Raw genomic sequence first — 24,490 nt, 5'->3', positions numbered from 1 at the left:
TTTGCCAGCGATGCCTACATACTGACTAGTGATCCAGAGGACCAGGCTCCGGGGACTCAGGTTCAAATCTCGCGAGGCAGCTGGTGAACTTCAAGTTCAGTGAATAAAATCTGGAACATAAAGCTAGTCTCAGTAATGGTGTCCATGAAGCTATCATTGATTGTTGCAAAGACCCATCGGGTTCACTGATGCCCTTTAGGGAAGGAAATCTGCCTTCCTTACCTGGTCTGGCCCATACGTGACTCCAGATCCACAGTAATGGGGTTGACTCTTAACTGCCCCCTGAAATGGCCTAGTGAGCCATTCAGTTCAAGGGCAATTGGGGATGGGCAACAAATGCTGGCCTTGCCAGCGAAGCCCACATCCCATGAAAGAATAAATTTAAAAAATACCAAGAACACAATTTTAAAAAAAGAAACAAGTCTGCTGTGTGGTCTGTCCTTTTTATAAACAATGACGCTTTGTGAACAATTCTAAGTAAGTGAACAGTGGCGTCGTCAAGTAAAGACAATTAGGGAACTTATTGTGATTGTCAATGTAACTTTCCCAACCTGTTGGAACATGTCCCTTCCGCTGGCTGTACTTGCACACATGACGAACGGCTGAGGTACAATCACAGCCGATTTGATTGGTGCCTGGCTGGCCGGGAGAGGTTGAAAGACAACTCAGACAAATGTGAGTGGGTTGATACACTGAAAATCACCAGAGGCATTGGGGCAGGGCTGCAGAGAGAAAAGAATGGTAGGCATTTTAAAGAGGGTTAAAAGTGCAGGAGGAGGGGGAGAAAAATATTGACTTAATTATCCAAACATTGCTAAAGAGTCCTTTCTGGTCAGAGTAAATAACCATGATGGACTCCTCTGACAGTGAGATGGAAAAATCAACAGACTTTAGCAGTGTTGTTTTAAATTTTAATTTAGAATTTCCTTACTCCTACAATCTAAAGCTCCCCAACGCACAGTTCCACCACCCCACCCCACTGGGGAATCGCTATAGAAATGCAGAGCAGTCTCTAGCCCAACACTGATCCCCTGGACACGACGGCACTTACCCTGTTGCTGAACGCTTGATTTTTGGAAGGACTTTCCTTACAATAACTGAGCATGCTTCTTTTTAGAACATTCTGGAAAGCCACAAATCAGCTACACAGAGTACGATTCCGAAGCAGCTTACGTCTTAAACAGGTTTCGGCGAAACTAACGCCGCTGAAATATACAAACCTTCGGGGCTCTGAAATGAAAAGTGATCATTTATTCAAACCGTTCCCACTCGCTCACGGTTGTGTTTCTGAATTTGCCCCATGGGCTTTCTACTACACAGCATCTTCAAAACCGATTGGGCTTCCAGCTCTGTTGGGCCCCTATTGTCCCCCTTTCAGAGCTGCAAACATTGAACCATAAGCATGAAGTGAAAATGATATGGCTGCGAGCCAGCACTGAGAGATCTGCTCAGAAATAACCTGGCAGCGAAGGTAAAAGCACAAGCTGGTGTTAGGTAAGTTTGTCCGTCGCTGGCATGGATGGGAGGTTCAGTTTTGTACAAGATTAATGAAGCGCTTGCTGGGACAGAGAGCTGGAGATAATTTGCCCAGGGTGGGTGTAAGGAAAATGCTGAAAGGCTGAATAAATGGTGGGTGATGTTTGCTTGCAGGCAGGGAGGAGGGGGCTGGCTGGGTGATGACGGATCGTGGGAAATCAGCAAGAGTGGGTACAAAACCTAATCTCAAAGTGTTACGTTTCGCAAACTTGACTGGTTGCCGTTTCACAGGATGACACACCAATGGTTCCAGCAGATAGCCAGGATGATATTCCAAAGTGCTTTGTCCATTATTAAAACCTTCCATTCTATTCTTAATCAGATAATGTGGTCAATCTACAGAGCCCAGATGCAGTATATTACATTTCTTTCCTTGTTCAGAGGGATGGGAATATTCTGGTCACTACTCTTGCCTGAGTTCATCAAGCATATATTTCTGGCCCTTGCTTCTGTGCATGCAGCTTTAATTAAATAACTACTGGCTGTTGTACTACAAAGAAGAAAGGACTTGCATTTATATAGCACCTTTCACATCCTCAGGATTTCCCAATGCACTTTACAGCCAACAAAGCACTTTTTGAAGTGCATTCAGTGCTGTAACATAGGGAAACCTAGCAGTCTGTGCATAGCAAGCTCCCACAAAAAGATAATGACCAGATAATCAGTTTGTTTGTGATGTTGGTTGAGGGTTAATATTGGCCTGGAAACTGGGGAGAACTCCCCTGCACTTCTTTGGAATATTTCCCTGGTATCAGATAGATCCACTTGAGAGGGCAGACAGTGCTCCGGTTTAACGCCTAATGTGAAAAACAGCACCTCCGACAGTGGTGCACTCCCTCAGTACTGCACTGAAGTGTCAACCTGGATTATGTGCTCAAGCCCCTGCATTGGGACACAGACCTCTTGACTCAGCTGAGAGTGTTATCAATGGAGCCAAAGCAGATACATATCATTTGTGCCTCTCAGTAGTTGTAAGAACTGGTCTCTGCTTCCTTTTTTATCTCTTTTTCTCCATTTGCCCAAACCCTTAATGTTTAAAAAGCCGTGGAACGATCAATGGAGGCATCAGCAGAGCTGATGGTGAGGTAGAGCTGGGTGTCATCAATATGCATGTGGAAACTGAAGCTGTGCTTTTGGATGATTCCACCAAATGTCAGCATGTAGATGAAAAATAGGAGGGGACTAAGGATACATCCTTGGGAACAGCAGAGGTAACAGTGTGGAAAGAGAAAGAGAAGCCATTACAAGTGATTCTCTGACCACAATAGTTGGATAAGAAAGGCCATTGATGGCCTTTGAATGGTACATCGCCCAAACTTACTCAATGTTCTCCTAGTGGACATTAATTGCTGCAGAGTTGCACAAGAGTTAAAATAGTTTGTTGTAATGAGGAAATCAAAGAATCCTAAAGGTGAGTTCTAGTGTTATATTGATTGATCTGGTTAACAGTTCTCCTCCAGTGATTGTTTTTGAATCAGTTCATTGAAGTTTTAATCAGCAATGCCTCCTGTGCTGTTGTATATCAACATTCGAGTTTCCATATTAAATTCCCACTAATGCTACTTAGCCCACCTAAGTATTGCCAAGAAAGTACATTTTGTTGAAGCTTTTTGTCTTGCACTCATCAAGATAATTGCAAGAATACCAATTCTTTATACTGTATGAGAAAAGACTGCTGATTGGTTGGCAAGCAGACTCTGACTGGTAGAGGTGTTGCCATGGAGAATGCACCAGTTAATGCTGACTGACAACTAACTGCCAAGCATTGTTTGAAATTTAAACCAGGCAGCTTGACTCTGATTGGTCAAGGCATTGCCCTGAGGAATGAACCAGTGAATGGCTGTCACTTATTTTGTTTAGTTGAAACAGGCGCAATGTGTGTACCTCTCCACGTTTTCCTCTCTCTCCTCCTTTAAGATGCTCCTTAAATTTACCTCCAGTTTGCAAGACACAATTTCAACATTTGATGATGGAATTATTGTAAACTGTGAGGAGGATAATGATAGACTTTAAGAGGTAATCAAAATCATGAGAGTTCTGGACGTAGTAGAGAGGGATAACTTGTCCCCTTTTGGTGGAAGGACCTAGAACCCGAGGACATAGATTTAAGGTGAATGGCAAAGGAACCAAAGGTGACATGGAGGAAAACCTTTTCGCACAGCGAGTGGTTAGGATCAGGAATTCACTGCTTGGAGTTTGGTGGAGGCAGATTCAATTGTAGCTTTCAAAGAGAATTGGATAATTATCTGAAGAGAAAAAAATATTTCAGGGCTATGAGGAAAGGACAATGGGAGTGGAATTAGCCAAGTTGTTCTTACAAAGAGCCAGCACAGACATGATGGGCTGTAACCGCTCAATTTTTGAGGGGTTCACTTTCATCCCCAGAATTTCTGTTTACTTAAGCACTGTGGTCTAGGAATTGATATGTTACATTCATAATATTCTCCAACTTCCTATCCACATTCTTGACTTCTACTAATTCCTCCCTAACAGCCCTTCCCAGTGCCATGGCAAGGGGATCAGCACTGGTAACCATAGAAACAAAATCTCAAGGCTACAGATCACAGGGAAAATAAGGAGCTCGGGATGCAGTTGTAGAAATTTTTCGCCAATCCCTGACTATGACAGAGCAAGTGGGGATGTGGTCAGGACATCATAAAATTGACCACGTCTGGAACACATGATTCTGGGAATTACTGACCCAACAGCTCCGGAGGGAAAATATTTGGGCTTGTTCTAGAGAGAACTGTAGAAGCTCAGATAATGGGTAGGAAGGCGATGGAAGAAAGGCCATGGTCCTTTGATGAGGTTGGAATTTTTTCAAGAGGGATCAGTTTTGGGTGCTTTGACAATATTGGGGACCATTGAGATATATCTTAGTAATTTTTTAAACTGATTGCTTAAGGGGAAAGAATAAGTTATAAATTTGAGAATGAGTTGACGAGATAACAGAATAAATTGGGGCTGTTAAATTTTCCTTTGCTTTCCTACATAAGGACTGTTACTGTAATTCATTCCGTGAAGTTCTTTGAGATGATAGTTAATTTGCTGAAAAATTAGAAATTTATATCAAGTGGGGAACAGCTTAACTCCCACATTTTCATTAAAAACAATGAACAGTAGACTCCATGATTCTTAAAAACAGGAAAGATAAGCTTAAGCCGATCCCTGTTTCCTTCAATAGGCCTCTCAGAATATCCTACAATCAGTCTTCTCTCCAAAATACACCCCCTCACTTCTCTTCTATCAAATCTGCCCAGTTGGTTTATTTCACAATCCTGTTACCTTGGGAATCAAAGTGTTCCACCTGACTTCCCACCTGTGTCCTAACTCCTTCATTTTTAACCTTTGTTGTTTTGATAACAAGCCCTTCACTGGAGAACTTCCTTTTCTCTGAGTCACCCCTTTGCATTGAAAACTTCCACAGATCACATTTAACTTTCCAAAGGAAATCAACCCAGGAAGGATATTTTCCTCTATGAATGAAAAAGCTGGTGCAAGTGGGAAATAGTGAAACACATTCACATTGACCTGAAAACATAGAATAATGCAGCTCAGCTGGAGGCCCTTCAGCCCCTCATGCCTGTGCTGGCCCCTTTGAAAGAGCTCTCCATTTAGTCCCATCCTCCTGCTCTTTTCCCACTGCTCTTCAAATTTACTTCCTTTATGGATTTACATAATTCCCTTTTGAAAGTTACTATCGAATCCACTGCCCTTACATGCAGCACGTTCCAGATCAGAACAACTTAGGTTTTTTTCCCACGTTGCCTCTGGTACCTTTACCAATCATCATGAATCTGTGTCCTTTGGTTGCCAACTTTCTGAGGCTTTTTAGGGAGCAATATATCCACAGCTTCCGAAACTTTGCATCCTGTCAGCCATGGCTCAGTGGGTGGCACTCTTGTCTCTCAGTCAGAAGGAGCTGTGTTTAAATCCCACTCCAGGACTTCAGCACAAGAATCCATGCTGACACTGTAGTGCAGTAGTGAGGGAGTGCTGCACTGTCTGATGTTCTGGATAGGATTTTCACGTTGGGCCCGGGAAATGCAAGTCAGGCCATTTCCCGGGTTCAGAAAGCCGAGCCCATCACCTCTGCCCATACTCATCAACTTTCCATATACTGGATACGTGCGTGGGTGGGGTTCAGGTCTATTTGTTTATTTGAACTGCAATTACTTTAATTGATGGAAAAAAACTGCTTTAAGGACAAAGGCCCTAGTGTTTTACTAGAACTCACATGATAGAGATAGCTTTACGTTTTGAACTCAGTTTGGAATAAACTGAGAAGCTGAAAGCTGCCCAGCTTGTGGTCTCCTAGCCTTGCCTGAATGCAGTGTGGTGATCAGTATCCAGCTATGAATCCTCATCTTACTGGAACTTATCTGTATTTGGAAACCCAAGAGGCTGAGATTAGAAGGATTGATCCGGTTCTATTCTCTTCCACACTGAAGCTCCATTGGTGAGAACCTCCAGACATGTGCTGGGACTAGGGATCCTTCTTTACACGAGGGAGCACCAGATTGACAGCATTAAAACACTGCGAACTTCATCTTTTTCATTATGTTTTTTTACCCACATCCCCAAGGTATGGAAAGTTGGGCGTGTGAGCAGAGGTGACGGGCTCTGCCCATCTCTGCAGAGAGCCTATTTGTTTGTCGTGTGTGTGTGTGTGTGGGTGTGGTGTGTGTTTGTGTGGTGTGTGTGTGTGTGGTGTGTATGTATGTGGGGGGGGTTGCGGTCTGGGGTTGTGTGTGTGTGTGTTTGTGTGTCATGAGGGGTGTGTGGGGTATGCGTGTGTGCGTGCGTGTGTGCATGTGTGTGTGTTGGGAATTTTAAAAAGGATAGATAGTTACATCTCCAGATTATAAATTGTGTGTTAACCAGTTCTTGCAACTTGTTTGCAGTTTTGTTTTGTAATAATTCGGTCATTCTGAGTTTATTGAAAGAACCCTGGTTAAATTCTCTTTTATTCAGGGTTTAACAGTAGTAGGGGTAATTAATTAGCCATTTTGTTGAGTGAATTAAACATTGACACTAATGGTATGACTGCGGAGTAGTGAGGCTAGATAAACTGTGCACTCTGTCCATCCCAGTCATAACATAGATTGTGCGAGTTTGAAGTGCGGACAACAGGTGATAATAATTATTAAAGGATAAAAGGACAAATACCAGACTTCTTATACATTAGTAAACCAAAATGGCTTTGGAAGTTGTGAAGAGTTTTCTAGAGATGGAAGATTTATCCCTGACTGATTTACAAAATGTAACCAAGGCTAAGTTAATGGAATTAACCTCTCTGGTATTAATTCTTCTCTGGCCATGGGGAGGTGCCAGAGGACTGGAAAACAGCTAATGTGGTTCGGCTGTTTAAGAAGGGAACTATAGGCCAGTGAGTCTCACGTCAGTGGTAGGGAAACTATTGAAGAAAATCCTGAAGGAGAGAATTTATCTCCACTTGGAGAAGCAAGGTTTGATCAGGGATAGTCAGCATGGTTTTGTCAGAGGGAGGTCATGCCTAACAAATTTGAGTGAATTTTTTGAGGAGGTGACCAGGTGTGTAGATGAGGGTAGTGCAGTTGATGTAGTTTATATGGATTTCAGCAAAGCCTTTGACAAGGTCCCACATGGGAGACTTATAAAGAAGGCAAATGCACGTGGGATGCAGGGTAATTTGCTAAGGTGGATTCAAAATTGGTTTAGTTGTAGGAGACAGAGGGTGATGACAGAGGATGCTTTAGTGACTGGAAGCCAGTGTCCAGTGGCGTACCACAGGGATCTGTGCTGGGTCCCCTATTATTTGTCATTTATATAAACGACATAGATGACTATGTGGGGGGTAGGATTAGTAAGTTTGCAGATGACACAAATATTGGCCGGGTGGTTAACAGTGAGGTTGAGTGTCTAGGGTTACAGGAAGATATAGACAGGATGGTCAAATGGGCAGATAAGTGGCAGATGGAATTTAACCCTGAAATGTGTGAGGTGATACACTTTGGAAGGAGTAATTTGACAAGGAAGTATTCAATGAATGGCATGACACTAGGAAGTTCTGAGGAACAAAGGGACCTTGACGTGTGTGTCCAAAGATCTCTGAAGGCAGAGGGGCATGTTAGTGGGGTGGTGAAAAAGGCATATGGGACACTTGCCTTTATCAATTGAGGCATAGATTACAAAAGTAGGGAGGTCATGTTGGAGTCATATAGAGCCTTGGTGAGGCCACAGCTGGAGTACTGTGTGCAGTTCTGGTCGCCACATTATAGGAAGGATGTGATTGCACTGGAGGGGATGCAGAGGAGATTCACCAGGACGTTGCCTGGGATGAAACATTTAATTTATGAAGAGAGGTTGGATAGACTTGGGTTGTTTTTGTTGGAGCAGAGAAGACTGAGGGGCAACCTGATCGAGGTGTACAAGATTATGAGCGGCTTGGACAGGGTGGATAGGGAGCAGCTGTTTCCCTTAGTTGAAGGTTTAATCACAAGGGAACATAAGTTCAAGGTGAGGGGTAGGGGGTTTAGTGGGGACAAGAGGAAAAACCTTTTTACCCAGAGGGTGGTGACTGTCTGGAATGCACTGCCTGGGAGGGTGGTGGAGGTGGATTGCCTCACATCCTTTAAAAAGTACCTGGATGAGCACTTGGCACGTCATAACATTCAAGGCTAAGGGCCAAGTGCTGGTAAATGGGATTAGGTAGGTAGGTCAGGTGTTCCTCACGTGTCGGTACAGACTCGATGGGCCGAAGGGCCTCTTCTACACTGTGTGATTCTGTGATTCGGAGAAGTTGAAATTAGAATTAACTATGGGGTGAGGAATAGAGACATAGTTGAGGTAATAGCGCAGCATTTGAAATTGGAAGGGATACAAGAGAGACCACATGCACCAGTGGGTGAGTCAATTGAGTTAGCTAGGATTCAGTTGCAAATGAAGCAGCTTGAACATGAAAAGGAACAGGAAAAACGTTAATTGGAGGGAAAAGAGGGAAAGAGAGATGAGAAAACTTGAAAAGAAAGAGAAATGGAAATGCCAAAACTTGACCTTCAGAGAGAGCAGTTAGCAAGGGAGGAAAGACAGAAGAAACGAGAAACGGAATACCAACTTAAAAGCCTGGAATTCAAAAAAAGAGACCTCAGATGTTGAGGAAAATTTTGAAGATGAAAAAGCTACTCCCAACCCAAAGCCCAGTGGGGAGATGTTTAAATTTGTACAATCCCTTCCAAAGTTTGAGGAAAGGGATGCAGAGACATTCTTTATTTCATTTGAGAAGGTAGCTAAGTAAATGAAGTGATCAAAAGAAACCCGGACATTGCTCCTACAGAGTAGGTTGGTGGGTAGAGCTCGTGAGGTTTATACATCACTTTCAGAAGAGGTTTCTGTGGATTATGATGCAGTAAAGATGACTATTCTTAGTGCGTATGAGTTGATCCCTGAGGCGTACAGCTAGAACTTTTGAAGCATAAAGAAACAACTTAGGACAGGCCTATACTGAATTTGAGAGGGTAAAGCCAAGTAATTTTGATCAGTGGATATGAGCATTAAAGGTAGATACAACGTATGAAGCTCTTAGGGGAGTAATTCTCCTGGAAGAATTTAAAAATTCACTTCATCCTGTATTTAGGACCAAGTTGAAGAGGGTGGCAACAGCTTGAGCAGCAGAGATGGCTGACAATCATGAGCTGCTCCATAAATTCAAACCCTTGCTCCATCATCCTCACAAACCCAAGAAGAATAGAAGGTGGGAAGGCGGAAGGAAGGCAAGTGGCCAGGGAAGAGAAGGGACATGTGGGAACGCCCTGGAAACTCCACCTCAGACCAGAAAGGAAGGCACTGAGGGTGAAAGTGATCTTTGAAGCCTCAGTGTTTCCATTGTAACAAGATGGGACACGTTCATGCAGATTGCTGGGAAGTTATGCGGGAAATCCATGGGACTTATCGGGGTAAGTCAGGATGATTCAGGAAAAAGAGCCCTGACTGAAAATACAACAGATCAAGTTGTAGCATTAACTACAGCTGTGAGTCCGAGTGTGAACACTGCTGTGAGTTCAGGAGAGGTAAAGAAGATATGTGAGAGTTATAGTTTGTGTCGAGAGGAAAAGTAACCCCTTCTCCCTCAAATTAAGCAGCTAAACCTATGATTGTATTAAAGGATATGGGAACCACTCAAACACTTTGCTGCAGAAAGACATAATGATTCCCCCCAGAAAGCTCATTAAAAGCCAAAGTTTAAAGAATAATATTTGTGGGGAGTATATACCTGTACCTTTGTACTGGGTGCACTTGGAGTGTGACCTTTTTTAATTGTTCATGGGATCAGGGTGTCACTGCCTAGGCCAGCATTTATTGCCCAAGCCTAAAATTGCCCTTGTTCCACATCATTGTGGGTCTGGGTCTGGAGTCACATGTGGGCCAGACAAGGTAAGGATGGCAGGTTTCCTTCCCTAAAGGATGTGAGTGAAGCAGATGAGTTTTTACAACAATTGGCAAAGGTTTCATGGTCATCTTCAAACTTTTAATTCAAGATTTTTATTGGATTCAAATTTCACCATCTGCTGTGGCAGGATTTGAACCCAGGTCCCCAGAGCATTACCCTGGGTCTCTGAATGACTAGTCTAGTGACAATACCACTATGCCACTATCTCCCCTAATGCCTGGGACAATGACAGTAGGGTTGGTCCAGAAGTTACCTGCAGATGGAGTTGGCTTACTCCCACAATTGCAGAAAACCCAAGTAAGATTAAAGAGATAGGACAGTTACAGGAAAAGTTTCCAGGAATTTTTCCTTCGTATGTGATGACCTGAGCAATGGCTAAGCAAAGTCCATCGTCGGAGGTCAAAGTGATACCACAAACAGAAATTTAGTTAGCTGAAGCTTTCTTTAAGAACTTAGATAATCTGAAAGAGATGCTCAGTGGATCTTCTCCAGTCGAATCTCAACAACGGAGTTAGGTAAGAAAGTACAATCAGCCCAAACTGAAGCTGAAACTGAGGAAGTGCCAGAATGTTATTATATTAAAAATGCGATACTATTGTGGAAGTGGAGACCTTTCACAGACCAGCAGATGAAGAGGGGATGGTTGTTCATCAGGTAGTGGGTACCGCTCAAATATTGTAAGGAGATATTACAGATAGCACATGAAATTCCTATGGGTGGACATGTAGGGATACAGAAAACTCAAGTGCATGGAGATCAACAGTTTTACTGGCCAGGTCTTCACAAGGACGTGGTGCAGTCGTGTAAAACGTGCCATACATATCAGATGGTTGGAAAACCACAACCTACAATCAAACTGGCACCCTTAATTTCCTTATCAGTTTTTGAGGACATGTTTTGTAGGGTGTTAGTAGATTGTGTGGGACCATTACCAAAAATGAGAGTAGGACACCAGTTTTATCACTATTATGGATATGACATCTCATAGTGGTAGAGAAGTGAACCCAATTTTTTACTCGGTATGGATTACTGGTGGAGATCCAGTTGGATCAAAGTTCCAATTTTAAGTCGAAAACTTTTCAAAGCATAGTGAGTAGTTTGGGTATAAAACAGTTAAATTCCACAGCATATCATCCACAGATACAGGGAGCTTTAGAGAGGTACCATCAAACTCTCAAAACAATGATTAAAGCATATTATCATGAATATTCCCATGATTGGGACAAAAGACTGGATTTTCTTTTATTTGCTACTCGAGATTCACCGAATGAATCTTCCAGTTTTAGCTCTTTTGAATTAATTTATGGACATGAGATAAGAGGTCCTCCAAAATTAATCAAAGAAAAGCTTTTAGAACAGAGGACCGAATCTATGTTGTATTTTGCGTCCGTGTTCCAGGAGCCTGCAAAGTGGCTCAAAAACATCTTAAAATTCCACAAACAAAGATGTAGGAATGGGCAGATAAGCAAGCTGTAGCCGGAACATTACAACCAGGGGATGAAGTGTTAGTGTTACTACCTTTGCAGGGGGATCCCATGAAAGCACGGTTCAGTGGTCCATACATGGTAATTAAGAGGGTTGGTAACGTAAATTATTTGATAGATACCCCAGATCATAGGGAAAAGAATCGGCTGTGTCATATCAATATGTTAAAACAATACCATCGTAGCGAGGAGGATAAGGAGGACCAGGTATGTCAGGTTGTATGCACAGGGGAGGACGAAAGAGGCAGTGAGAGTGAGGTAGAAGGAGACTTAGACAGTTCACAAATTGAACCTCCTACTATCTGGTTAGCAGACACTGAAATACTAGAACAGTTAGACACCGTATTTTCATACTTACAGGCAGGACAACAAGAAGATCTAGTGAGGTTAATTACAGAAACTACAGGAATCTGTAGGAATCAACCAGGATGTACAGCTTTAGTCACACATGATGTGGGTATAGGCGAATCTTCTCCTATAAAACATCCTTATCGTTTAATTCCAGAGAAACAAGCTCAAGTGAAAGCAGAAATTCAATATATGTTAGAAAACCAGCTAACTGAACCTAGTCAAAGCAACTGGTGTTGTCTAGCAGTGTTAATGCATCAACCTGATGGGTCAACCAGATTCTGCATAAGCTACAGAAAGGTTACTGCTGGAACAAAAACAGATTCTTACCCAATCCCTTGTCTAGAAGATGGTATTGACAGGATGGGCAGTGCTATGTTCCTTAATCAGATATATTTGTTGAAAGGAAACTGGCAAGTACCTTTAACATCATGAGCTAAGGAGATATCAGCTTTAGTCACGCCAAATGGGCTATACCAATGTCGTGTGATGCCATTCAAACTAAAAAATGGTCCAGCCACTTTCCAAAGACTAATGAATCAAGTTGTAACTAGTGTCTCTAACTGTGTACTTTATTTGGATGATGTATTGATTTACAGCCACACTTGGAAAGACCATTTAAAACAATTGGAAGCCCTGTTTAAACAATTACAGTTGGCAGAGCTACTAATAAACTTTGCCAAGAGCGAGTTCGCGAAAGCGCGAGTAATTTAACTAGGGTTTATCATAGGGTCAGGACGAGTATTGCCAAGAACAGAGAAAGTACAGGCTTTGGTGGAATTCCCCTTCCCTAAAACCAAATGGGAAATCATGAGATTTTTAGGAATTTTTAGGAGTGTGTGGTTTCTATCCATTTAATGGATTTATTGCAAAAGAAGGCAAAGGTGGTAGGGTCAAGAGAGTGCTAGGCTATTTTTGAGAAGCTGAAGGCGATTCTAACTTATGAACTGGTATTAGCCGACCCTGACTTCACTAAACCCTTCCAGCTGGCAATCGATGCTGGTGATTTGGGGGTGGGTATAGTTTTACTGCCTGAAGATGAGTAGGGCAGAAAGAAGCCAGTGGTGTAAAAAAAATTAAATTTCATCAAAATTTCATCAAAAATCAAATTTCATCTACGGTAGAAAAGGATACCCTGGAATTGTTACTGGCTCTTAAACATTGAGATGTATATGTCATGGCTGTAAAGATGCACTAATATATACCAACCATAATCCCTTGGCCTCTGTGGAAAAATTTAAGACTCAGAATGACAGACTGTTCTGATGGAGCTTGTTAGCACTGCCTTCTAACTTAAAGATTACTCATATTGCTGGGAAGGATAATATCATTGCTGATGCCTTATCAAGAATGCAATATTTGTAGAATTATCTGGAAATCAAGAAGATCAGAGAAAACTGTACAGATTCTGTTTAAGGAGTGAATGACTAAGTGTCATAGAGTCATAGAGTCAAAGAGGTCTACAGAACTGAAAAAAAGCCCTTTGGCCCATCGAGTCTGCGCCGGTGAGTGAGTGCATGTTTGAATTTTGTTTTACATATATTGTATATATCTGTTACTGTACGCTTTGTAATGAATCCATTTGGAAATGGAGTGTCACTTCTTAAGGGCAGAGGCAAGTTAGAATCATATCTACAATAACTATATTTTCTTTTAAAATTTGAAAGGACATTGCATTATTTGGACACTTGGGAATTTACCTGGAATTATTTTTATAAAAGATCATAAGTTCACCTTGGACTGTGGGCAAATGTGACTTCAGCCAAATAATCAGCATGGCCCTTGAGAAGGAGAGTTATTTGCTTATTTGAACTGCAATTACTTTAATAAATGGGGGGAAAAAACTGCTTTAAAGACAAAGGCCCTAGTGTTTTACTGGAAATCACCTGACAGAGATGAGCTTTATAGCGTGAACTTGTTAAGAACTCAGTTGGGAATAAACTGAGAAGGAGAAAGCTGTCCAACACGCACTCTCCTTGCCTTGCTTGGAATACAGTGTGGTTAAAGGTATCCATCTAGGAATCTTCATCTCAGTGGAACTTGCCTGTATTTTGAAACCTGAGAGGCTGAGATGAGGAGGATTGATCCGGTTCTATTCTCCTCCATGTTGAATCTCCATTGGTGAGAATTGTGTACTGGGACCAGCAATCTGTCTTCACACAAAGACGCAAAGACGTCTTCATCTGAACACTGACTAGATTCTTGGTCTGTGTTTAAATCATGCATTCTCAGTGAAATGTCCAATCCATCACTCCGTGAATGAGTCAGATCATGAGAAGTCTAAGCGAGGACAGCTGTTGCATGCTGGTACTTGAGGTGCATGCTGTTAAACGGGCAGGGTAAATTATATAAATATTGTAAATACTGACTGGCGGGGAGAAAAATTGTCCAGATTTTGGACAATTCTGGTTTTCAGACAGCTGGATTTGGGTTTCTGTACCTGTCGTGGATCCAATTTTCCAACTATATGTGATGGGCAGGATGATGCTTGAAGAGAGTTTCTTTTCTCTCCCTCTCTCCCTCTCCCATTCACTTGCGCTCTCTCTCTCTCCCTCTCTCTCTTGCTATAATAAGCCAACTGCACTCCCCAATTTCCAGCCTCTTCAAAGGGAGAAAAATAGCCATCAATGAAAAGCTTTCAAATTTGCAAAATGTCCGGATTAAAATAAATAGTGGAAACGTCAACTCTGTAAAATTGTGACAAACTGTAACAGCTGTTAGCTTTGCTTGTTCTTTCCATTCAGTTCCAGTTTTCTTCTTCATGTCAAACCCTAGAATCACTGGAGAAATAGGTGTAGCTGATGGGAGTACAGCATTTATCTTTTCTGGTTTGTCTATGGCTGAGTCTCTGCTTCCATTTTTTCAAACCATGACCTTTCAGTACACTGCTGCCAACGAACACCCTCTCCATAAAAAAAATCCTTTCTGACCGACCTTGGTCCCTTCTGACATAAAACTTCCAAACCTCTTTCCTTATTGTTCTCGACCAGACCATCGCCTCCCAGCTCTTTGCCCAGCTCTATCCAAGCTCCGTCTTAGAAAGAGGGGTGACAGTGGTGTAGTGGTATTGTTATTAGACAAAAACAGAATTACCTGGAAAAACTCAGCAGGTCTGGCAGCATCGGCGGAGAAGAAAAGAGTTGACGTTTCGAGTCCTCATGACCCTTCGACAGAACTTGAGTTCGAGTCCAGGAAAGAGCTGAAATATAAGCTGGTTTAAGGTGTGTGTGTGGGGGGCGGAGAGATAGAGAGACAGAGAGGTGGTGGGGGGGTGTGGTTGTAGGGACAAACAAGCAGTGATAGAAACAGATCATCAAAAGATGTCAACGACAATAGTACAATAGAACACATAGGTGTTAAAGTTAAAGTTGGTGATATTATCTAAACGAATGTGCTAATTAAGAATGGATGGTAGGGCACTCAAGGTATAGCTCTAGTGGGGTTTTTTTTAATAATGGAAATAGGTGGGAAAAGGAAAATCTTTATAATTTATTGGAAAAAAAAAGGAAGGGGGAAACAGAAAGGGGGTGGGGATGGGGGAGGGAGCTCACGACCTAAAGTTGTTGAATTCAATATTCAGTCCGGAAGGCTGTAAAGTCCCTAGTCGGAAGATGAGGTGTTGTTCCTCCAGTTTACGTTGGGCTTCACTGGAACAATGCAGCAAGCCAAGGACAGACATATGGGCAAGAGAGCAAGGTGGAGTGTTAAAATGGCAAGCGACAGGGAGGTTTGGGTCATTCTTGCGGACAGACCGCAGGTGTTCTGCAAAGCGGTTGCCCAGTTTACGTTTGGTCTCTCCAATGTAGAGGAGACCACATTGGGAGCAACGAATGCAGTAGACTAAGTTGGGGGAAATGCAAGTGAAATGCTGCTTCACTTGAAAGGAGTGTTTGGATCCTTGGACGGTGAGGAGAGAGGAAGTGAAGGGGCAGGTGTTGCATCTTTTGCGTGGGCATGGGGTTGTGCCATAGGAGGGGGTTGAGGAGTAGGGGGTGATGGAGGAGTGGACCAGGGTGTCCCGGAGGGAGCGATCCCTACGGAATGCCGATAAGGGGGGTGAAGGGAAGATGTGTTATTAGACTAGTAATCTGGAGACCCAGGCTAATATTCTGGGGATGTGGGTTCCAATCCCACCATGGTAGCTGCTGGAATTTAAATGCAATTAATGAATCTGGAAAGTATTGGTGACTGCTCAAAAGAATAAAACTATCATTGACAGTTTTAAAATCCCATCTGGGTTGCTAATGTTCTTTAGGGAGGGAAATCTGCCCAACCTTACCTGGTCAGGGCTACATGTGACTTCAGATGCACAGCAATGTGGTTGACTCTTAACTGCCCTCTAAAATGGCCCAGGAAGCCACTCAGTTCAAGGGCAATTAGGGATGGATAGCAAATGCTGTGGTACTGGGTTTGTAACCCCAAGATCAAGAGTTCAAATCTCACAATGGCAAACTATGAAACAATGTAACTTCATCTGAATAGGAACAGATGGAAATGGGTTTGTACTCGAAAGAGTTACCAGTGACAGCCACACACTGTGATAGAATAATAAAATAACTCTGTCCACTCTGGCTATCAGTCTACTTACAGCACAGAAAATACTGTCAAAACCCTGTGATTATGGTATTCCAATATTTTTGAACCGTCTCCTTCTTTTCTGCTTCTTTTGCATCATCTACCTCCTTTAGACTTCTCTTGCACCATTCAGATACTGAAGCAGTCCATGTCCAAATGCAGCAAGACCTGGACAATATCCAGGCTTGGGCTGACTAGTGGCAAGTAACATTTGAACCACACAAGTGCCAGACAATGACCATCTCCAACAAGAGAGAATCTAACCATTGCCCCTTGATGTGCAATGGCATTACCATCACTGAATCCCCCACTATCAACATCCTGGGGTCACCATAGACCAGATACTGATCTAGACCAGTCATATAAATACTGTGGCTACAAGAGCAAGCCACAGGCTAGGAACTCTGCAACGAGTAACTCACCTCCTAACTCCCCAAAGCCTGTCCATCATCCACAAGGCACAAGTCAGGAGTGTGATGGAATACTCCCCACTTGCCTGGATGAGTGCAGCTCCCACAACACTCAAGAAATTCAACACCATCCAGAACAAAGCAGCCCACTTGATTGGCATCCCATTTGCCACCTTAAACATTTAGTCTCTCTACCATCCACGTACAGTAGCAGCAGCGTGTACCATCTACAAGATGCACTGCTGCAACCCACCAAGGTTTTATCGAAAGCACCTTCCAAACCTGCGACCTCTACCAGCTAGATTCCTAGAAGGACAAGGGCAGCAGACACATGGGAACACCACCACCTGCAAATTCCCCTCCAAGCCACACACCATCCTGACTTGGAAATATATCTTTCTTTCACTGGGTCAAAATCTTGGAACTCCCTCCCTAACAGCACTGTGGATATACCCACACCACATGGACTGGAGTGATTCAAGAAGGCAGCTCACCACCACCTTCTCAAGAGCAATAATGGATGGGCAATAAATGCTGGCCCAGCCAGCGACACCCACACCCCATGAAAGAGTAAAAAAAATGTTGGGTCTTAGCGGTTTGAATGGTGGAGCGTTCATAAGTTTCACTAACTTGCTGGAGTTTTTTGAAGAGGTGACATAAAAGGTCGATGAGGGTAATGCTGTTGATGTGGTGTACATGGACTTTCAAAAGGCATTTTATATAGTACCGCACAACAGACTTGTGAGAAAAGTTATTGCTGATGGAATAAAAGGGACAGTAGCAACATGGATACAAAATTGGCTGAAAAATAGGAAGCAGAGAGTAAGGGTCAATGGATATTTTCCAGGCTGGGGCAAGGTTTGTAGTGGAGTTCCCCAGGGGTTGGTATTGGGGCCCTTGCTTTTCCTGATATATATTAATGATCTAGATCTTGGTGTGCAGGGGACAGTTTCAAAGTTTGCAGATGATACGAAGCTTGGGAGTGTAGTGAACTGCGAGGAGTTTGGTGTGGAGCTTTAAGAGGATATAGACAAGTTGGTGGAGAGGACAGATAGGTGGCAGATGAAGTTCAATGTGGAGAAGTGTGAGGTGATGAACTTTAGTCAGAAGGACATGGACAGACAATATAAAATAAGAGGTTAAATTTTGAAAAGGATGCAGGAGCAGAAAGGCTTGGGTGTATATGTGCATAGATCATTGAAGGTGGCAGGACAGATGGAGAGAGCAGTTAATAAAGCATATAGTATCCTGGGCTTTATTAATAGGGTCATAGGGTACAAGAGCAGGGAGTTTATGCTGAATTTATATAAGACACTAGTTAGACCTCAGCTGGAATATTGTCTACAGTTCTGGGCACCACATTATAGGAAGGATGTGAACACATTGGAGAGAGTACAGAAGATGTTTACAAGAATGGTTCCAGGAAGGAGAAACTTCAGCTATGAGGATAGATTGGAGAGGTTGGGACTGTTCTCCTTGGAGAGAAGATGGCTAAGAGGAGATTTGATAGAGATGTTCAAAATCATGAGGGGACTGGACAGAGTAGATTGGGAGAAACTGTTCCTGCTCGTAAAAGGATCAAGAACAAAAAGGCACAGATTTAAAGTGATTTGCAAAAGAAGCAAATGTGACATGAGAAAAAACTTTTTCACACAATGAGTGGTTCGGGTCTGGAATACACTGTCTGGAACTGTGGTGGAGGCAGGTTCAACTGAGTCATTTAAAAGGGCATTAGATGGTTATTTGAATAGAAACAATGTGCAAGGGTACAGGGAAAAGGCGGGACGATGACACCAGGTCATAATGCTCATTTGAAGAGCCAATGTAGACACGATGGGCTGAATGGCCTCCTGCTGTGCCATTGAAATTCTGTAATTCTGTGATTTAATGAAGGCACATGTGTTTCTTTTCCTATCTGGGCTGTTAAAATTAAATTGTTACTAGCTCACTAGAAATGATCTCGTTTGGACAGTATGGGTATTTATAAATTAATTGATAAATTTAACTGCCAACATGGTGATAGGGAAACCTTCCCCTATTCCACATCGCCAGTTTGTAAAGAGGATGAGCAAAACGTAGAGGTTACCTCATGGAGTGAATGCTAGGAAGCCAGTCACAGACAGAAATGGTGGATTTGGGGGGACCTGGGTCGAGGAATTAATCCTCCTGAGTGTTGGAGTGGTGGAGGCTGGTTGTGTGTGTGTGTGGTGGGGGCAGGGTGGGGGGGGGGGGGGGCGGCGGTGCTGTGGTTAGGGAGAAGAGGAGACATTTAATAACAAGATTCAAGGCTACAAGTTTTTCAAGTGAAAACAAAACTTACTCAGTGTCCAGACATGACATTAATGTCCAGAAATCACTCACAAGCTAGGGGTTATATTTGTTTTTAATCTGTTCTTTTTGTATAGGCTGTCTATTTGAATCAAGTCTTACACTGCAGCAAGGCTACATTTATTGTGCATTGAGTTAACCACATGGTTTGGGATTGGAGACCAACCAAGCAGAGCTCATTAGCGAATTCATTCCTTTTACAACCAGTAGCTTTTATGGTCACTGTTTCTTGTACTAGACCCCACAATTGAATTCACCTGCCTATCCTGATAGGATTTGATCTTATTACTATCGGGTTGCTTATCTAGTATGATAACTACTAGCTTATAATAATCTAAAGACAGCACCTCTGACAATGCAGCACTCCCTTAACTGTAGCATCGACCTAGATTTCATCCTCAATTCCTGGAAGATGTGTGTATGTGTATACATTCAATTTGACTGCAGTGTTCTCTAGAGCATTTAAATAGAGTTTGATTCATTAAAAATTGACACTTGACCATTTTCTGTCAGTAATCATAGATCTGGTGTAGAGGCAACCCCTTTCACAACAACTTGCATTTATAAAGCACCTTTTGACAGAGGAAAATGTCCCAAGGTTCTTCACAGGGACATCATCAATCAAAATTTCATTGGGCCGTGTAAGATATTAAGACAAAAGCTTGGCAAAAGAGGTAGGTTTCAAAGAGCTTCTTAAAGGAGCAGAGAGTGCAGAAAGGTTTAAAGAAGGAGTTCTAGGCCTTAGGGCCCAGGCAGCTGAAGGCATGATTGCCAAGGGGGGTGCGATAAAAATCAGGAATGTGCAGGAAGCCAGGGTTGGAGGAGCTCAGATATCTCTGAGAGTTGTAGGGCTGGACCAGTTTACAAAGACAGGGAGGGGGTTGGTTGGGGAGGGGGAGAGGGGAGGGGGAGAGGGGAGGGGGAAGAGGGGAGTGGGGGGGGGTATGCAAGCGAGACCATGGTGGCAGTGCTTTGAAAGCAGGGATGAGAATTTTACATTTGAGGTAATGCCAGACCAGGCAACAATGTACTGAGGCGAGTTAATGGGTGAGCGGGACTAGATACGAGTTAGGATATGGGCAGCAGAGCAAGTTTAGGGAAGATGGAGGCCTTTAAGGTAGAAAAATGGGAATTCAAATGGCTGTAATATTTGTTGAACAGAGAGAGGTGAATTGCACTCCCTGAAAGGTTGTAAGATTCTTTGTGTTTTTTTACTGAGAAAGGAGGAGGGTGGAGGTGGTGCCATTAGTGAGGGCGACAAAAGGATCTTCCCCATAACCCACATGGTCAGTTTGCTGCAGGAGGCAACTATTCATTTGAAAAGGGGATGAGGATAAAGTGGAGGGGTTACCTCAGTAACTCCCCAAGTCACGCTTGGATACAACAGATTTCACTTGTGCTTTGATCGCTTTCCCTTATCGTCTTGTTCTGCTTCGTTTCGGTGTCCAATGACAAAGCGTCCTGTCTTGGTCTGTGCAGCCGAGCGGGTTTTCAGCCTCGTCAGGGTCCTGGTTTACAAAGAGCAGTGTCGGGAGAGGAACCCACTTCAGCACAAGAAGTTCCCAAAACTGCCTACAATGAGATAAAGCTGTAACCGGCGTTCAAGGTCACTGCTCACAGAGTCTGGCATCAGCATCTCTGGTTTAGCCGCAGAACATTATATAGAAAAAAAAATCAAGAGCACTGGTCAACACGTACTGGGGCAGAGTTTCTGCCAGTAGTTTCGGCCCATTTTGGCTGCTATCATCCAAACCAGTGTAAAAGATAGGAACATAGGACTTAGGAGCAGGAGTAGGCCATTTGGCCTTTCTTATCAGCCCATGGATGATCTGATTGTATCTCAACTCCACTTTCCTGTCTGTCCCCCATAACCCTTGATTCCCTGGTCTATCAAAAAACCTAACTCAGCCTTTAATATATTCAATGACCCAGCCTCCACTGATTTCTGGGGAAGAGAATGCCACAGACTAAGGGTGCTCTGGGAAAAAAATGTCTCCTCATCAGAGTTTTGTGGAGACCTCATGTTTTTGAAACTTACTTATAATTAGGTTGGGAAGCTTAATATGTAGGTGACTTTACCCAAAGCCATCTTCTGTTGGTGTTTTCTACCATGATTTCTGCTGGATCAAGATTCAGTCCCTTTGTACCAGAACCCGCCTACCAAACTGCCCAGGCCCTCAAGTCAAAATTGAGAGATCCTGCACTGGCTCAGGAAGACTCTGCAAATTGCACTCATTATCTGAGGCATACAGACAGTAGTCAGCACCTTTTAGAAGATATTTCACACCAAAAAAAAAATGTTTACTGAGAAAAAAGGCATGTCAAAGCTTTTCATCTTGCACTCATGAGGTCACTTCACTAGAATACCAATATTAGGGGAAAACAACTATTTATACTGAATAAGAAGAGAGTGCTGATTGGTTGGCAAGTGGACTCTGATTGGTAGAGGCGTTGCCAAGGCGAATGCACCAGTGATGGTGACTGACAGTTAACTGCCAAGCATTGTTTGAAATTTAAACCAGGCAGCTTGACCCTGATTGGTCAAGGCATTGCCCTGAGGAATGAGTCAGCGAATGGCTGTCACTTATTTTGTTTAGCTGAAACAGGCGCAATGTATGTACATAAAGATAAAAGCAAAACGCTGCGGATGTTGGAAATCTGAAATTAAAACAGAAAATGCTGGAAAAACTCAGCAGGTCTGGCAGCATCTGTGGAGAGAGAAACGGAGTTAATGTTTCAAGTCCATATGACTCTTCTTCAGAGCTAAAGTATCTAAAGAACAAGGTATGTACATGTTCTTTCTGTCTGCAAAGAACAGGGCCCTGTGTATTAGTATATGCAGCTTCCAGTACACACAAATGTGCCCACAGTGAGCCTGACTGACAATCTTAAATTGGTTGTCGATGTAATTCTTAGCACACTGAGGATTATTTAGCAAATGTTGTCCAATCGCGGAATCACATCGAATGTTGGACATTGGAATCGTCCCAGATTTGCAGAGGTAGCGGGTGTGAAAAAAGTTGTTGAGCTCACCAGCCACAATGATGGGTTTTCATGTGGTATTGTCCCCTTCCTGGCGCGTCCCACCTCATGAATAATGTATTCAAGGGAAACATGCCGGTCACTGGCAGGGCGGCCTCTGATTTGCCCACCCTGATGTCACCTCAAGCCTTCAGTAATTTGGGCGCCATATTTATAGGGCATCTCTGCATAGAGCTGGCACTCTCTAAGGGATCAAAAGTTGCTATAAGGTCACAGCTGCCAAAGGGAGGAAACATGCTGCCTCCAAATTTAGCGACACCTCCCTTGGGTGCCTGCTGGATGCCTTGGAGGCCCGCCATGAAGTCCTCGACCCCGCTCTGGGCAAAAAACAGCCAGCAAGGTCACCAACCCAGAGGCAATGGCAGTGGTGGTCAGCACCAATGCCTTGCAAAAGGGGACAGCCACCAAGTGCTGACAGAAGATGAATGATCTCCTTCATTCCGCTAGGGTAAATCAATCTCAACTCACACACTCACAAACCCATCACACATCCACAGGGATCTCACTCACTGACAGTTCAAGGGGCATCTCCATTCATTCTCTCACATACCTTCATCTGCCCTGCGGATTGTGTCCTCATCTCATCCATGGCACCACTCACCATCCGCACATGCCAGGCATCCTTCTATTCTGGCCTGGCAGGTGTCCTGCTTACACCCTCTCCATCGGTATTTATGCAGGATAAGCTGGCACACAACAAAAGGGAGAAGTCACAGGCTAGTGGAGGAATGCCTGTCTTCAAGGTCCTCACAGACTTTGAAAATAGAGTAATCCAGCTGACTGGTGACGATCTGGACTAAGAGTGTAGGAGTCATGGACGCTACATCAAATGCATGCCCTCATCTACACACCTGGTCACCTTATCGAAAAATTCAATCAAATTGGTCAGACATGACCTCCCCTTAACAAAACCATGCTGACTGTCCTTGATTAATCCCTGCCTCTCCAAGTGTAGATTAATTCTGTCCCTCAGAATTGCTTCCGATAGTTTCCCCACCACTGAGGTTAGACTGACTGGCCTGTAGTTCCCTGGTTTATCCCTTCCTCCCTTCTTGAATAACGGTACCACATTGGCTGTCCTCCAGTCCTCTGTCACTTTTCCTGTGGCCAGAGATGTATTGAAAATTATTGCCAGCGCCCCTGCTATCTCCTCCCTTGCCTCACCCAACAGTCTGGGATACATTTCATCTGGCAGACCACTTAGAACCTCCTCCCTTTGCTAATTTCTTTAATTATATCACAGTCCTTCTGCCTGATTTCCTTACCCACATCATCCCTCTCACTTGTGAACACTGACACATTTAGAACCCTACCTACATCTTCCGGCTCCACACACAAATTACTACTGTGGTCCTTAATGGGCCCTACTCTTTCCCTAGTTATCCTCTTACTCTTAACGTGCTTGTAAAATAACTTTGGATTTTCCTTTATTTTACCTGCCAATCTTTTGTCATGCCCTTTTTTGCTCTCCTAATTCCCTTTTTAAGTTCTCCCCCAACATATTCTATATTCCTCCAGGGCTTCCACTGTTTTGAGCCCTCGGTATCAGCCATAAGCCTCTTTTTCTCTTTATCCAATCCTGTATATCCCTCGACATCCAGGGTTCCCTGGATTTGTTGGTCCCAACCTTTATCTTTCATAGAATATGTTGGCCATGTACTCTCCCTATTTCCTTCTTGAGTGAATCCCACTGCTCTGACACAGATTTACTTAAAAATAGCTGCTCCCAGTCCACTCTGGCCAAATCATATCTGCTCTTATTAAAATCGGCCCTCCCCAATTTAGAACACTGATTTCTGGCCCATCCTTGTCCTTTTCCGCAACAACCTTGAATCTAACGGTTATGATCACTATTTGCAAAATGCTCCCCCACTGATACCTCTACCACTTGCCCAGCTTCATTCCCTAAAATTAAGTCCAGGACCGCCCCCTCTCTTGTAGAACCTTATACGTACTTGCTTAAAAAGCTCTCCTGGATGCATTTTAAGAATTGCACTCCCTTGAAACTATGACTAACCCAGTTAATGTTGGGGAAGTTGAAACCCCCCTCTATTACTACCCTATTATTTCTACACATCTCTGAAATTTGCCTACATATCTGCTCTTCTATTTCTCTCTGACTGTTTGGGGGCCTGTAGTACACTCACAGCAATGTGATTTCTCCTTTTTTATTTTTATGTTCTACCCATATGGCTTCATTTGAGGAGCCTTCTAAGATGTCATCCCTCCTTACTGCTGTAATTGATTCCTTGATCAATATTGCAACATCCCCTCCTCTTTTGCCTCCTTACCTGTCTCACCTGAAGGCCCTATAAGCTGGAATATTGAGCTGCCAATCC

The 24,490-nt window shown here is 43.3% G+C and overlaps 1 protein-coding gene across 3 annotated transcripts in view; it reads left to right on the top strand.

Annotated features, from left to right (window-relative positions):
• Positions 1 to 24,490, top strand: part of LOC121288803 (lysophosphatidic acid receptor 3-like) — an 88,422-nt gene that overhangs the window by 43,567 nt on the left and 20,365 nt on the right. The gene's annotated exons all lie outside the window — the stretch shown is intronic.

This window comes from Carcharodon carcharias, chromosome 16 (assembly GCF_017639515.1).
Source record: "Carcharodon carcharias isolate sCarCar2 chromosome 16, sCarCar2.pri, whole genome shotgun sequence".
Classification (NCBI taxonomy): Eukaryota; Metazoa; Chordata; class Chondrichthyes; order Lamniformes; family Lamnidae; genus Carcharodon; species Carcharodon carcharias.
The sequence above is the reverse complement of the archived record's forward strand: the minus strand, read 5'-3'. Positions and strand labels throughout refer to the sequence as shown.